General features: G+C 47.4%; 1 protein-coding gene across 1 annotated transcript in view; it reads left to right on the top strand.

Moving 5' to 3' along the window:
• The first annotated feature begins 283 nt into the window (after nucleotides 1-283).
• Nucleotides 284-17,206, top strand: part of KIF1A (kinesin family member 1A) — a 2,508,766-nt gene continuing 2,491,843 nt past the window's right edge. Inside the window, exon 1 of the mRNA XM_086944020.1 lies at nucleotides 284-544. The gene's annotated coding sequence lies outside the window, so the exon portion shown is untranslated. The remainder of the gene's footprint in view (nucleotides 545-17,206) is intronic.

Genomic DNA, 17,206 nt, shown 5'->3' with positions numbered 1-17,206 from the left:
GCTCCTCTCACCCTCTGTCCGTCGATGCTTTTATCCTTTCATGTTCCTCGACCTCTGTGCCTCAGTTCATGGTGCTCTGCCTCTTTTCTCTCTGTGAGCTCGCGTGACACGTCCTTTCTGCCTAATATCCCAGTATCCCTGTGGTCCTCCCCTGCCCCCGCCTTCCTTTTCGAATGCTCTCCTCCCCGCTGCAGTAACGGAGCTCTTCCTGGATCCGTGATGTCAGAGCTCCATCGTCGGCAACTCCCATCCTGGTCAGCAGAGCTACGAGCCTCCCCTCTCCCCGCACAAATACAAGAGACAGCTGTGGCAGAAAGGGGACCGGGCTCAGGGAGAAGGCTGCCCAGGACGCCGGAAAGAGCCAGCTTGTGGGGCAGAAAAGCAGCCATCAAGCATCGTCCCTACTTTAGATGCACACGCCAGCAGCAGCCATAGCTCGTACAAGGACACACACAGTGCTCCTGTGCATACGGAGCATCCCAGCGTTCCCGATGAACTCCATGTCCAAGCCAGCCCTTGAAGGAAAAGCCTAACAGGAGCCGAGGTACCTTCAGCATCTCTGCATATTCTGTGCTTGGGCGCTCAGCCACGCTGCGTGCTGTACCCAGAGCCGTAAAGCTGTCATCCTGGGAGGGGGCTGTCTGCTTAGTCGTGGAAGCGCAGTTTGCTTCTGCTAGATACCCAAAGGGTAGGCGAGCCATCAATCGAATGTGTTCAGCGTTTCTTACACCTGTGCCTGTGTCTAGCGCTCCCTGCTCGGTTTCCCTCCCTCCCTCCTCTCTTCGCCATCCCCACCCTATGGCTCAATTTCAGCTGTGCACAATGCCGGCATGGTTCTTTGTCTTTTGTGGCGGCAGCTAATGTTACTGCCGAACACAACAAACTACAGGAGGGGGCACGTTTCCTACGTCTCCCTCTGCAGCCTTCTGGCTAGTAGCGGGCTCCAGGCGTTGTGAAGTGTAGGGAGTAGGCATACAGACACAGGCGAGGAGGGGAACATGCAAGTGATGGCCGCACACCTGTGTTTGTTCTTATCATATTGGACGGGCGCGGTGAGGGTCAGAGGCGCTGAAGAAACAGTTGGTTATGGTTGTGATATTTTGGTGACAGCGTGTTATTGTTTCAGATGATCATTTACCGACTGTGAATTGCAGGAGCGTAACACAGGGCCCCATGCCACCCCTGCGGTGCCGGGGGCCTCCCAACCCTCCAGGGATGCCCCATTCCAACAGGCAAATTAGTATTAGTCAGAAGTGGGAGTCTCCACATTCTGCGAGGTGGGAGCATCATTTTACGTTACGCCATGGTTTCAGTACATTGAGGTTTTCAATTGTACCTTATGTTTTTGGCTTCGAGACAAACAAGTTAGCAGAATGGCTCTATTTTCTTTTGCTTTATTTAAATGTCTTTTTTATGTAAAAAAAATATTACAGCATAGTACAATCTTAGAGGTGCCATATGGCCCATCCACGCATGAACACCCACCCTAGTTTCTATCTCCTCACCCTGTTCTCCCCTTTTCTGTGTCCAGATGCTTCAAAGATTTCTCTCACGACATTCTCTTTGAATGTTTTATGCACAGTCATGGCCTCTCTACGTCACTCGGCCCCTCCCTCTCGCGCTTTCTGTGTCACGTTGACTCTACCTCTCCCTCTCTCTTTCTTTATGTGCTATCTTTATCCCTGTTCCTTCTGTTCTCTCTTTCGATGGACTTCCCCGATTTCTATTTGACCAATGCAAGAGCGGGGCGTTGAATTTTAGTGTTTTGTAACTGTATTTGAATAATGCTCGCGAGGCAAAGGCCTCCGAAGGGTAGGACGCAACGCTTTTGGGGACTGCGAGGTTCGGAAGGTGTTGAACTTCTGTGGGTTTATATGAAAAGCTCTTTCCTTCTCGTCTTTCAAAACACGAACCTGTTTTATTAAAATATACACAGAACTTCCTGAAATGAATAATGCTAAAAACAACAAAGGAAATGAACATCCCTCTGAAGCAGGAAATTCGTCTACCACACCCCACAATAAATTACGTTTTCATAGTGCAGACGTCCAAGTGTCCCGGAAATCTTAATGGCATGTGATGGAAGTGGGTGTGTATTGTCTCTCCCTCAGTCATCTACCAATCCATCTTCCTTCTAATTTCCAGTATGATTTGTGATGGGAATGAGGGACCTGTAATCACTATAATCAAAATGGAGTCATTGGATTCAGAGAAAGCTTAGTCCTTGATTGAAAGTGCCAACTCGCGTGACCTTTAGAGGGACGTCCGTGGGAAAGGATGAGCTAAATGTAGGAGTGTTAGGAATTGGATTTCTGGTTGGCTAGGGCAAGCGCCTAAGCCAGGCAGAAACCACCACTCTAGTCAGGGCAAGGGAGTTACACGCTGAAGATAACCCCTGCTCTCCCCTTGGTAGCTAGGCACGAGCACTGAGGCTTATCCCAGAGGCAATGTGTAATGCGTTTGTGCAACACAAATATACAGCAGCGACACACTAGGCACACCACAAAAGAAACTCCACACAGGGTTATATATTAATAGCCTTTGTATTACTAAAAAAACACATTAGAATGCAATCCCATATATATATATATATATATATACACTGTGCCACCTGGCACTAGGTATTAATTTACAGGGTTTATATACACCTACAGGGCCAATCGGACTACTGCCATAACCATCAGACTCACAATTGGCAAAACCAACCAGTAACTACTGGTAACAGTGCACTTAGCACAAATGCATTAGGGAAATATCCTAATTAGTAATAGTGTACCAAATCATTAGCACAACTTAGGACACTTCGCCTGCTAGCTGGTTTTGCTGCCAGCGTATCTGCGGACCAGCGCTCACCTCTTCTCATCAAAGCAGCAGTTCGCCGCACCCGCTTCGCGGGTGCCGCTTCACCGAGGGTCTTGCTGACTCTGCCTGCTGTTTGTCGGCGCACTCCAGGGCGAACCTTGGGCATCGGAAGGCTTGAGGGCTGCGAGCGTGCAGGGACTACCAGATCCAGGTGTCCCTGCGAGACCGATTCCATCTTCCGGTCCGCTCTCCCTCTAGCCCCGCCCCCCGCCCATCGGACGGCTGACAAAACCACCTGTGTTGCCCTTCACCTTTGAGGACACTTCGCCTGCTAGCTGGTTTTGCTGCCAGCGTATCTGCGGACCAGCGCTCACCTCTTCTCATCAAAGCAGCAGTTCGCCGCACCCGCTTCGCGGGTGCCGCTTCACCGAGGGTCTTGCTGACTCTGCCTGCTGTTTGTCGGCGCACTCCAGGGCGAACCTTGGGCATCGGAAGGCTTGAGGGCTGCGAGCGTGCAGGGACTACCAGATCCAGGTGTCCCTGCGAGACCGATTCCATCTTCCGGTCCGCTCTCCCTCTAGCCCCGCCCCCCGCCCATCGGACGGCTGACAAAACCACCTGTGTTGCCCTTCACCTTTGAGGACACTTCGCCTGCTAGCTGGTTTTGCTGCCAGCGTATCTGCGGACCAGCGCTCACCTCTTCTCATCAAAGCAGCAGTTCGCCGCACCCGCTTCGCGGGTGCCGCTTCACCGAGGGTCTTGCTGACTCTGCCTGCTGTTTGTCGGCGCACTCCAGGGCGAACCTTGGGCATCGGAAGGCTTGAGGGCTGCGAGCGTGCAGGGACTACCAGATCCAGGTGTCCCTGCGAGACCGATTCCATCTTCCGGTCCGCTCTCCCTCTAGCCCCGCCCCCCGCCCATCGGACGGCTGACAAAACCACCTGTGTTGCCCTTCACCTTTGAGGACACTTCGCCTGCTAGCTGGTTTTGCTGCCAGCGTATCTGCGGACCAGCGCTCACCTCTTCTCATCAAAGCAGCAGTTCGCCGCACCCGCTTCGCGGGTGCCGCTTCACCGAGGGTCTTGCTGACTCTGCCTGCTGTTTGTCGGCGCACTCCAGGGCGAACCTTGGGCATCGGAAGGCTTGAGGGCTGCGAGCGTGCAGGGACTACCAGATCTAGGTGTCCCTGCGAGACCGATTCCATCTTCCGGTCCGCTCTCCCTCTAGCCCCGCCCCCCGCCCTTTCCAAACTACCATAAACAGTGTGTGTTCTCCCGCAGCGCGGGACGCAGCTCGGGGCGAAGACCGGGCAAAGAGCGGGCCGTTTGAGGCCGTTCGAGTACGAGAGAGTCCGGTCCGGCCCACCCCCCTAACTGCTTCATCGCGGCCATCTTCACATAGGCACTTATTACACTCTGATCCTCTCAAATCCAGCCCTTGGAAAATGAATACACGATCGAACAAACAGAAAAAAGCAAAAAAAAATGGCATAGGAGATAAATTGCTTGGTCCAATGGACGATTTCCTCGCCAAAGCTAATACATTTATCGATCAAAGTATAAGCTTAATTGAGGGAAGAGTCTCAACTGAACTCGCCATTGCACGCCGATCCTCAATGGGACTACTAGCCACCGCAAGAACCCCAGATCCCCAGGCAACGCCAACTCCAACGATTGTGTCTGCGAACAGACTCAGTCTGCCAAACAACGTAGATCTTTCTGCCACCCAACTCTCAGTAGCTTTCTCGGATAGTGACCTCGAAAAAACCCCAGACATTTTCCCCGACCCAACGCCTGAAGAAGTAAGGCAAACGAGAGGGAGGAGGGAGGGAGCTATCAAAAAAAGAAACGTTAGCAAAAAACCAGACCACACCGAAAACATCGAAACGGCTGACCTTATAGTCTTGGTAGGCGACACAAATCCCGCAGTATTGCCCCTTCACTCTGTTCCCCCGCCCAGTAATATGGCAATGATACATCAACTACCACACGATCTTCAAGATTTCCCAATCTTGGATCCAAAAAGCCCACGACTACTAGGAAAAGAAAAAGAATCAGCTAGATTAATCAAGGAGATAGCTTCCCTGCTGAATTCTTATATTCGCCCTTTAGAAACTAGACTTAGTAACATCGAGAGTCTAATTTTAAAAATCTCCAGTCCTCCCAAAAACACACCCTCGCATGTCCCTCAAAAGCCTCCTTCAGATTCCTTGACCATAACTCACCCAAACAAGAAATCGGTATTGCTGCCTCCTCCACAGACCAAAAAACAACTTACAGTAAAGGCTTCAACAGTACCAAATCCTCCTACTGTCCAAAAAATCACTCCCAAGTCCTTGACCATTCCTCCACCACCTAACCCACTTCCCACACCAATAGTAAATACTCCAAGTATAAATACCCCTTCCTCTAAAACCCCCGTTACGACAAACCCCCCGGCCTCCATAACTCCTGCCATAACAAATACAAAACAAACAAAAACAAAAGGTACCCCGAGAGAGATTACTGACCAAAGACCCTCTGTAAATCTGCCCCCCGCGGCATGTCCATACGTAGTGATCATGACAGGGGTCCCTGAACTTACTGGAGAGGGGGCCGAACCCAACTGGTCACTGAAGAATAAAGTACAGTATTGGCTGAACACTAATCGCCCTGTTCCCCAACACTGGAAAAGCACTATAGCCTCAGTCTCCCGGACCTCGTGGGTGGGCCACAGAAAAAAACCATCCGGGGTGACTGTATAGTAATCACGTTTGAGGATCCAACCATAGCAGAATACATCTGCTCCCGGGAGTTTAATGCCTCTGGGGGAATTGCCACAAGACCCTTGTCATACTTCTACCCAAAACGATATCACAACAATAATAATTCCCGTGATATCGATAGCATCTGGAGGAAACCAATACTGCAGCCATGGGAGCTAGATATTGCGGGTCCAAAACTAATGCCGCGATATAATGAGCCCGACCACCCTTGGTGGCCATCAAACCAAAACCACCCGCAAAGAGAAGCACCATGGCAGATCATGGGCCCACATAATAGATCTAGAAATTGGGAGCAGTGGGAGAGACCACTGCAGAATCCATACGGCTCCAGTTACAGAGAGCCCACAAACGGGCAAAACTGGCAAGGGATACCGTTAATGAATCGTTTTAGCGGCCTGGAAATGGTCGATTGACAAAGAAGCAATTCCACGGAGCCAGCACTAACAACTAAGGACCCGATCCATCCTATAATAGAACTTCCTCAAGTGGAAAAACCACCTTTAGATTTTGTACTCTTACCGTTATCCATTACCTTCTGGAATGTGGCAGGCCTCCGAAACAAAATAGAGGATGGCTCGGCCGCTGGTTTTCTGAAGGATTCACAAATCATTTGTCTACAAGAGACCTGGACAATGACACCCTCACATCTTGTAGGCTACAGGACATTTTTCTCCCCCGCCCTTCCAAGCAGCGCAGGTAGACCGAAAGGGGGCCTGGTAATATACCTGGCTAACACAATTTCTGAACTGAAGATTACTAAGGAAGACCTAACTCCGCACTTCCAGATTCTCACAATTACAATTGGGAAAAAATTTTGCTTCACAATAATAAACCTCTACAACAACTTAGAGGATGACCTCTTTCTGAACGTTCTTTCAGTAATCCAATCAAAAATAACCGATCACTGGCATGCCAAACAGAAAAAGGAAACACCGCAGATAATCTGGGGAGGAGACTTTAATATTCACCCCTGCCCCCTGAATGACATATGTGGGATAAAGGACGAGAATGACAACCCACTGGTACACTTTTCCCACTCAGTAGCGGGGACTGTCATGAACAGAACATTAGCCGATCTGGATTTACAAATTTTGAACCCTATACAACAGAGTCATAGCAAATTAGAACCCACCTATAGAGGAAGGGGCCATGCGACCACTGTAGATTTTGTACTTGTGACAGAAGGCTTAAAAGATCATACCAAAAATTTCAAAATTCTGGAAAATAATCTTAGTGATCACTCTGCCTTAAACCTGAGCTTTTATATCCATCAACCAAGGTCACTGATGGCATCGATAGCAAACACGCTGACGCAGAATAGACTGGAGCTGGGGAAGAACAATGGTTACACCATAAAATGGGAAAAGGTGGACCCAAACACATTAACAAAACGGCTAGTAGAATCTTCCTACAACAGCTTCATGATCTGCCTTGACCCTTATGCAGAGCCAAAACAAATTTTGGAAAACTTCAGCATTATAATAGAGCAAGTTAAAAAACAGCTGACTAAAACATCCAGACAAACTAAAATAAATTCCACAGGTTGGTTTAATCGAGACTGTAGAAAAGCACAAACTAAACTAAGGAATGCTCTCGGAAAACCAAACAGAGATGCAACAGAGATCCAAGCTCTCCGACGAGAGTACATCTCCTCCAGAAAAGAGAGGAAAAAAGAACTGAAACAATCCCTGTGGAACGCCCTACATAAGAGCGCACTCCTGAAAGACAGTAAGACCTTCTGGAAGATTGTTAAATCACCCATGCTAGCTGACTCTGCCGGTCCAAAAATAGATGTGGCCATCGATGAGGATGCGTGGGTGAATCATTTTTCAGAAATCTTCAAACTGACATTAACCGGCGAAGAAAATCACTCCGACATCCCTTTAGTCACCTATCCAATAACCATGGACCTTGACATGCAGGACCTAGCACTGGCACTGTCTTCAAGTAAAAGCGGGAAAGCTCCTGGCCCTGACGGGGTTCCGGTCGACTTGTTCAAATACCTGCCGGACTTATGGATTCCAATATTGACAAGAGTATGTCTAGCCACAATGGAACTCGGCCTATTAGAGTCATGGTCCTCTTCAATAATGGTCCCAATCTTCAAGAAGGGGGACCGTCAGGACACAAAGTGCTACCGGCCGATATCGCTCGTAGATTCTCTGGGAAAAGTAGTTGGAAGAGTCCTCCTTGAAAAATTACAGCAATGGGTAGAAGATAAAACCATCCTCTCGGACTTACAGTTCGGGTTTAGAGAGGGCTTTGGGACAGTTGAGCAGGCCCTAAACTTAAGCCTGTTAACTTCAAAGTATATCCATGCTAAACCTGGCTCCATCTACATGGTCTATGTGGACTTGTCCTCCGCATTCGACTGCGTTTCGCATGCGAAGCTTTGGTCACTGTTGAACGTAATGGGGGTCGATCCTCCCCTTCTGAACTTTCTGAGGGAACTGTTCAGTGAAGCCACGGCGAGAGTAAGATACGGAACAAACGGAGAACTGACAGCACCGTTTAGGGTAGAGCGGGGAGTAAGGCAAGGGTGTGTCCTTGCTCCCTTTCTCTTTTCATTGTATACAAACGGCCTAGAAGAGTCCTTGCTGCGAGGGGCGAGGGATCTCCCCAGTGTAAAAGGTCGCTTGATCCCCGCGCTCCTATATGCGGACGACGCAGTCATCCTAGCTCGCACCCCTAACGAACTGCAGAAATCTTTAACCAAATACGCAGACTTTATGGGGGCTTTGGATCTGCGTATCAACATCAAAAAAACGTTTGTTATGGTAGCTGGTGGATCAAGAAAAGCAACCAAATCGATCTTTTTGAATGGTGAAAAAATTGAAAAGACCCCACAATACCCGTACCTGGGCATCATGATCGATGATGCCTTAAATTGGAAAGCGGCGGTCGAGTCCAGGAGGCTTCTCTTCAAAAGAGCAATCATGGCGCTGATAAAATTCTCTAACAAGCTGGGAAAAAGAGCACCAGTAGAACTGCTTCAGATCTACGCTGCAAAATGCCAATCTATTGCATTATATGGAGCAGGGACTTGGGGCCATGTTTCCTCCAGCTCAATACAAAAAGAAGAGAACATCTTCATCAGTTTCCTTCTCTCAATTCCTAGAGGTACTTCCACCTACGCCTCACATTTAGAGCTGGGAATTCCTCATATTGAAGATTTAATAAAAATTCAACCTCTCCTGCTCTGGAGGCGAGCCTGGCTGTCGGTAGAAAACACTCTGACTAAAAGTATCCTACAGGACGCCATGGATCTGGACCATGCTCACAAAATCGCATGGCTCTCGTATGTTAGACACTTTTTTACGGATCTGGGCCTACAAAAGTACTTTTACACCCCAGAAACCTTGAGAGAAACCTCCAAAAATGAACTGAAACGACTTGCGTTGGGCCACTTGGAGTCACTGAGACTGACTACGCAGATCACAAAAAAATCTGTTACCCACGCAATTATGATCCAACAGTCCTTGAGAATTCAGTTATATCTGACCATGGAGCTAAATGTATACGAGAAAATGCTCTTAACAAGATTTAGAATGAACCTTTTTTTCAGGCTAGTGACTTTTCCTGATAAAAACAACTGGAATGCACAGATAGACCCATGCCCATGCGACGACCTCTCTCAACAGTCCACCATACACACGGTACTGTTCTGTAAGTTTTATCATCCCCATCGGAAAATTTGGTTAATTCCACTACTCAAAAAATGGGGCCATAGACAATGTCGCCCGGCCATGTTGGCACTCCAAACCTTGGACTCTGAGTGTACTGTCTACCATGTTTTAAACTTCTTAAAGTGTATCATGAGGCATCGCAATAACTTGTAAAACAGTGGATTAATTTTGTATCAGTATTGGAAAATGGAACTTTTCTAAATGTCTATTTTAAATTGTACTTTTTAATTGACTTTAATTATTAATTCTGTATTTTGTGATATCTTTTATGGTTTTGCAAATGCTAAAAAACCGAATAAAGATTATTATTATTATTATTATTATTATTATTATTATAATTAGTAATAGTGTACCAAATCATTAGCACAACTTAGTTACTACTGGTAGAGACTGTTTCTAACAGCACACATTATGCTACTATGATAACTTTATTTCGGTCAACTCAGACCATAAAAGTGCACATAAAATCAAAACATATCACAGAGGGTTAAAACAATAAATTACATGTACAGTAAAACTTGCAGATAAAATTAGATTAAACCAGATAGTTATCAAACGGTACAGTAAAATTAGTAGATGCAAGCTTATAAAAAACTTCTCCGTCTACGCCACATACCCAACAAGAATCGTGATACAGCAAAAACGATGGGGGTGTGTGTGTCATATCGAAGAACCCTACAGGCTTGGGCACACTGGGTAAAACCTAAGTTCCTACATAGTGGAATCAGCCAGCATTTCCTTATTGTCTGGTAGGCAGGGCAAAAGAACAGAACATGGAAAGTATCTTCCTGTTTATAATTACAAGCCGGGCAAGCAATGTTCTCGGCATTATCCCATTTGCCACTAAATACCCTAAGTGGGAGGCTGCCAATCCGAAGCTGTATGTAGAGTTTCCTTGCAAGAGATGGGTAAATTAAATCCAAGAAATTCTCCATACTCGGTTCAGCTTTCACTTGGAGGAACTCCACCGTCAATCTTCCCAGAGTGGTGCACCTCTGGAGAGATATTAGGTTATAATGCCTGACATAATGCAATAGCTCGGTTTTCGTTATCCTTGGGCAGCTAACTACAGGGTTCTCCCACAGCTCTGGTACACCAATTTGTCCACAAAGTGCCCTAATATGTGCAAGCCACGGAATATTTCTAGTTTTTAAAACGGCCCACACCTAAGTGAACTCCTCATTATAGGAGATTAGTTCAGGCACGGACCAGAGCCTCTTCTAATACACCAATGGCCGTGCAGCTGCTGCCTCCTCTATGGGTTCTACCCCAAGTCCCTACGCAACGGAGTTAGTGGTGTGCTAGCCCGTAAACCCAGTAGGTTCCTCATAAAACCATGTTCTACCCTCGCAAGACTAATTAAACGTTTATGGCCCCAAAGTTCTGCACCATACATAGAAGCCGCTCTGGCTTGGAGTTTATACATTTCTACGACCGGTGCAGCAGGCTTGAAGACCGAAGTTTTGTGAACTTTGCTGATTCCTCCCGCTACCTGGGACAACCTGAGGGCCACCTTTGCTGTCTGAGGCCCCAAGTCAAGATTTTCCGTTAGGGTAATGCCCAAGTAATCGAAGGTCTTTACTCTTTCCAGGTGTATATTATTTAACAGGGGGTTCAGGCGAGTTTTCCTCGGAGGATTAAAAATAATAAACTTGGTCTTAGCAAAGTTAATCTTTAGCCCACGCAGTTTACAAAAAGCTGCAAAGCCGTCCAAGATACGCTAATGCCCATTGATGTTTTAGATAACAACAAAGTGTCATCTGCAAACATCAAAGCGGGCACTCGCCTGGTCACCAACCCGGGGGCATCGTTATCTTTTACTCTCAGCAGATGGTCAACTAGCCCATTTATATAAAGGCAGAATAAAGTTGGGGCCAGGACACACCCCTGGCATACTCCTTTCTTCACAGGGAAGCGAGCCGACAATTCCCCATGCCGTTCGCACCTAATTTGAGCATATTTATTCGTATGGAGTCGAATCAAGATGTCCAACAAATAAGGAGGAAGACCCATACCCAGCAATACACCCCACAGTTTTTCCCTCTGCACTAAATCAAATGCGGCCTGCAGGTCTACGAATATGAGGTAGAGGCTGCCTCCCTCCACACACACCGTTTTCCAGAATAGTACCTGCAGCCTAAAAATTTTATCTATTGCGGAAATGCCCGTCCTGAACCCAGCTTGGAACATAGTCAGGATCCCATTTTCCTCTATCTACCCCTGGATTCTGTCTAAAATAATCCTTCCCATCAGCTTTTGTGTAGTGTCTATCAGGCTGATGGGCCTATAATTGGACGGGGTTAGTGGACAGCCTTTTTTGTGAATTGGGACAATCTCTGCTCCTAGCCAGGTATCTGGCGGGACATTCCCCTTAAGTATTGTATTAAATAAGATAACCAAATATGGTGCCCAAACTTTAGGTTGTGCTCGAAATAAGTCACCAGGAAGCTTATCCAAGCCTGGGGCCTTGTTGGGTAGAAGTTTGGTTATTGCTGTCTCAACTTCCATGAGTGAGATGTCTTCGTCGCACCCAAGTAGTGCTCACAAAGGGAAACCACTGTCCCCTCGCCCTGCTCAATATTCAAGGGCCCCACCAGTCGGTACTCATGGAGGGGTCCTGAGGTAGAGAGCGGACAAACCTCTTCCACATCCCCCATCACAAGAGCCAACAGCGCCTCCAATCTATGCTCGTGAGAGGGTCCAAGGGTAGCGAACGATGATGACTCTTCATCGGGGTAGGTATCTAATGCCCCGAAATGGGCTTCCCATGCTGCAGGTGCTATATTCGCTAGAATAGGCGGTCTACCCCCAGAGTTGACAATGGACCAGAATGTCTTTTAATCTTTAGTCAGGAGTGCTAGTCTTAATTCTTCCCACCTATTCACCTCCAAGTTCTTCTTCTCCCTGTTAACAACCTGCTTATACCCAAGCCGGCACTGCTTGATACTAGCCCTATCCTTATATTTTATTGCAACTAACAGGTCCTTTTTCGCTTTCCGGCAGGATGCGTCATACCAGGGGTGGTTTTGGGGTGGGGTAACCTTCGCACTTCCACAAGGGAAGAACACATCCAATAGATTTACAATCAGTTGTTTATGGATTTTTACGGACCTAGTCAAGGCCTCTGCATCAGAGGCCTTTTCTCCCACCTCCCCCATTTCTATCAACTGTGGTAGTGCGAGCTGGTATATCCCTGCAAGTTTAGACGGGGAGTCCAGGAATTTCGACCACTTAATTCTTCGCCGATTATTAGATAGCAGGAAAGGTGGTTGAGCGGAATTAGACTCAGGGGCTGGACTGGACAGACCAAAACTCCCAGATTTCAAAGTCAGCACAAGAGCATTATGGTCACCTTGAAATCAGAAACCCTATTCCAATGTCTGGCTTCAACCAGTACATAATCAATATTGGAATTTTGCCCTAGTCTATTAAAAGTAGATAAGCCCGGTCTGTCTGGATCCACTCTCCCGTTACACGCCCGCAGAGACGCTGTAAGGGATAGTGATTTAATTTGGAGGACAGGGGGTTTCCAGGCTTTAACCGGGGCTATCCGCGGTTCAGGGATGTGCCAATATTGGTCCTCATCCACCAGGTCACCCATGTCTGAGCTAGCAACGGGTTCAAACTGACAGTTGAAGTCTCCTCCAACTAATAGGGCTATTGCGGGGCCAAGGGAAGAGATAAACTGCCCTAATATGTCGATAGTGCCAGATTCCTGGCCACCCTGCGAAGGCCTAGAATAAATATTGAGAAGGGCAACCTGAGTGGAATCAAGGAGTGTCAGAAGAACACATTGGACGTCGAGTGAGTTGGTTGGGATATGGACTGCCTTCGCACCCAAGTGCGTGCCCACCCATATCGCCAGGCCACCCGAGGGTCTCCCCCTACCCCTGGATGTTGCCAGGATATCAAAGGTGGCAAAACCAACCCTCACGGTCTCTCCCAGCGCCCATGTCTCTTGCATTAGACAGATGTCATGCTTTTCTATAAATTGGCCCCACTCAGGGGTAGATAATGTATTTCTCAGCCCTGCCAGATCCCAGGACAGGACTTTAATCTTGCCGTCCTTAGCCCCAGAACTAATTGGACCTAAAACTTCCATTGGGCCATGACCACCCAGTGCTGCCCCACCAGTGCACATCGTCCTCACAGACACCTGCATTCGTTCTGCCGCTTCACCCAATAGTAGTTTGGCGACAGAGCCGGATGCACCCTCCTGCATCTCAAGCGATAGAACATCAGAATCTACAGCCTGGCAGACCTTCTCCCTACTCTGACCCGCATTTGACACTTTGGGGCCCCTGCCTTCCACATCTTCTTGTTGGACACTACTAGGTGCGCAGGTGGGATTAACGTCAACAGTATACAACATTCTAGCTACTTGCGGGCCTAGTTCACTGTCACCTGAGGGTGGGCGTGATTTGGCCTCTAGTTGTCAATCCACTAGGTCTAATGTGCTAAACCTGTTATTCTAGGGGAGCAATGAAAGCAAGGGGGTAATTGGTTGTGGGCCCTTCCAGTTATTCACCTCTACTTGATCTCTTTATGGTGGTGGGTTCAGAATCCCCCTTAGCTGCCCGCCCTCTAAATTGCTTCGGGCCCGACTGGGGAGCAGGGTAAAAGTAGGACAAGTGTAGGGGTAGGATTTGCGTTTAAGACCCAGCTGAGGCCCCATTGCAGATATAATCCACTACACAAGTGTTCCTGAAGTTAATAATTACACAGTTACCTGCAATGGTTTTTTGGCCTAACCCCAAACCAATCAACCCGTCTTGCAAACAGTATTTCACCAGAGACCTGTGGTGGGAAAGGCCTATTGCAATTACGCCACTGTATACATTTGTTTTTAAGATCAGTGTATGCCTCGTTTTTCTCATTATCTAGCGCTGGTACCCTGGCAAGCACCACCACATATGGGAGTGAAGCTGGGGGGAGATCGATACGGGGTAGTGATTGCACAAGCTTCTCCTCGACAATATTTCTACAGACTTGGAGTTACTCATCCAAATGCCCTGTTATCCTCTCCGAAGTCCTACTACTGGATTGTGCATTGTTGTTATCTTCAGTACTTTCCCTTAGTGGTAGGGGGACGCAATTAGTGGGCAGATTGGGATTTACCACCAGCAGCGGAACATCAGGTATGTAATTGCTATTTGACTGGTTACTAACAATTGCTTCCCCATTACCCGATTGCAGCTCCCCATCTTGAAGGCCACCTCCCACTGAAGCTTGCAGGTCTGCCTGTAACTGGACTGGAGCAGACCATGACTCTAAATACAATACTCTCTTTTCAATCTGGGCGAGTCAATCATATATGGGGAGACAAGTCCTTGTGAAGACAAGCTCAAATTTGGCCCAGAATGCAGTTTCCAAATCTGCTGGATCAACGTCTCTGAAGTTCATTGGAGCAGTGGCCATTTGGGTAGGCTGTGGGATTGTTGCTGAGATATTTGGGGGTCTTGTGCTCGATTCCTCACTCTTGTTGTTCCCTTTTTTAGTTGAGCTTTTTTACTTGTTAAAGGGGCTCCTCCGCGCTTCCTTTTCACGACCAAGTCTGCTGCCACATTCGTGATCTCTGTTTTAGAGTTCTGTAGGGATCTCGTTTTTGGTCTCATATTTGGAGGACCTGATTCTTCGTCGTTGGGGTCAAGCGCACTTGTACTAGCTGGTGCGTTGTTCTTGCTATCTTGTGAGACTTCCAGGTCTTGGCTGCACTGGGGATGTGAGTTTCCCACCTCGCTATCACCAGCACCAAACCTGTGTTGTTGGTTTGGGGAAATTGAATGCAGTATTAGGCCCAAGGATGAACGTTTATCAAAGACTGGGTCCAATGACAATTCAATTTCGCGCGAGAGCACAGATGATGCCCTGGTGATGAAGTGATCTAAAGTTCTCACAAGAGGCACAGTGGGTGCTGATTTTGGAAGAAACTAGCTGCCCTGCGAGAGTGCGGGCAGCTACAGCAAAGGGGGCATTTCTTTGGGGCACCAGAAAGGAGCCTGGTGATTGGGGTTCCTCAGACATTGTCGGTGCCAGTGTGCTTTTTGCTCAAGGGGCGCAGCAGTGCCCAGGGTGATGCCACAGCTGCCCCGCTAGATGGACGGCAGCTGCAATGCTTGGGGCCATTTCTTTTTCTTGAGAAGTCCCGGAGTGGGACTTGGGGGCATTTGTGTTTGCAACAGGAAAGTGGTAAGAAGCACCCCAGGCCCCAGCGCAGTGCACATTTTGCTTCAGCTGCATAGGCAGCAAAAGGGCCAGTTGGAAGGCCCGATTAGGAGCCCTTTCTGGACAAAGGGCCTTTGAGCCCCAGTATATGGCCAGATGGCCTGGGGTTATTGTAGATGGGGATTGCATAATGTGATTTATGTGAGGTATATGCCAAATGTGACCTATGCGTCCTGATTTCTGCCACTACGTGTGATTTATGCACAGGGGGTTATTGCATACTGTGTTTATGCTGGTGAGGCCTTGTTCGTAATGTGTTTATGCTAATGAGGTTTGGGCCTAATGTGATTTATTGCCTAATGTCATGCTATGATATTTTAGGATGGTGTCTAATGCCAATGTGATAATGCTTAGGTCACTATGGTACCAGTAGTTACTGGTTGTGTTTTGCATTTACTTACCTGTTCTGATGGTTCTGGCTGTGGCCCAATTGGCCTGGTCCTGTATATAATCCCCAGTGAATATTGCCTAGTGCCAGTTGGCACAGTGTAAATGTGTGATTTATGTTTCTAATGTGTTTCTGACAATACAAAGGCTATTTTTTATATAACCTTGTGTGGAGCTCCTTTTGTGGTGTGCCTAGTGTGTTGCTGCTGTGTGTGTATGTTGTGCAAATGCTTTACACATTGCCTCTGGGATAAGCCTGACTGCTCGAGCCAAGCTACCAAGGGGGTGAGCAGGGGTTATCTTTGGTGTGTAACTTCCTTGCCCTGACTAGGACTAGAGTGGTGGTTTTTGCCTGGCTTTGGTGCAAGCCTTAGCCACCCAGAAATTCCATTTCTAACAGGGTCACAGCCCCAATATTTATAATTCATATGTCTGTTTTTCCCTGGGCACAGGGCTCTGTGCCCGGTTCAAACCAGTTCTGGGGGAACTTAATATTTTTTCATAGTGAACAAAAACATCCTTTGTCAGTGTAGGCCCTGGTCCCAGACACCACAGGGGGCGGAGCCAGCATTGTGGAAGGCAGGCACAGTCCTATTCAGGGTCAGGTGCTACTCCTCCCACTACTCCAAATGCCGATTGGCCTATTCAGCCCAGCACTGATTCACCTAGCCCCTCTGGAGCCACTGCACCTCCCCAGCCCCTGTCACTCCAGAGCCAAACATGCAAAATACAACAGGCAGTCACAAAGACACATAGCACACAGAAATGCCCACTTCTAAAAGTAATGCAAAAAGAGGTGTTACACCCTGTATTGGGGGCCAGGTGGGGCGTACTTCAAGTGTTTATAACTGAAAAGACGAACTTAGCCGCCGTTTTTGTAACGCTGCTTTATTGCTTTAGCAGATTGAGGACCAGTATTTATAATCCTTGGACCTAGGCTTAATCATTTTGCCATGATTTACCATTTTTAGGGAAACTTTTAGACATCTTCATCATGTCTGGGACTAAAAATACAACGTTAATTAAAAAGCATTGGAAAATACTGAGCATTCATTGAACATTATAAATACTCTTTGGAAATTATAAACATTAGAAAATACAAAATTGATATCAGTATCAAGAACAATCAAAGCATGTGTAGAGTTACACCAGTATACAATTTATACTTGAAATACAATGTTGAGCACTCTCATCAAAACCTATCACTGTAATTCTTTTTGACAGATGCTCTCCATGGAGGCAAAGTTTTTTTTTGACAATCAAGTTTTATTAAAGTTTTGGGTACATGTAAATTCATTGGCAACGAGTCACACATCACATTTTTTTAAAAAACCCACCCCCC

Source organism: Lissotriton vulgaris, chromosome 11 (assembly GCF_964263255.1).
Source record: "Lissotriton vulgaris chromosome 11, aLisVul1.2, whole genome shotgun sequence".
NCBI classification, from domain to species: Eukaryota; Metazoa; Chordata; class Amphibia; order Caudata; family Salamandridae; genus Lissotriton; species Lissotriton vulgaris.
Note: the sequence above shows the minus strand (reverse complement) of the source record. Positions and strands in the feature narration are given on the sequence as shown.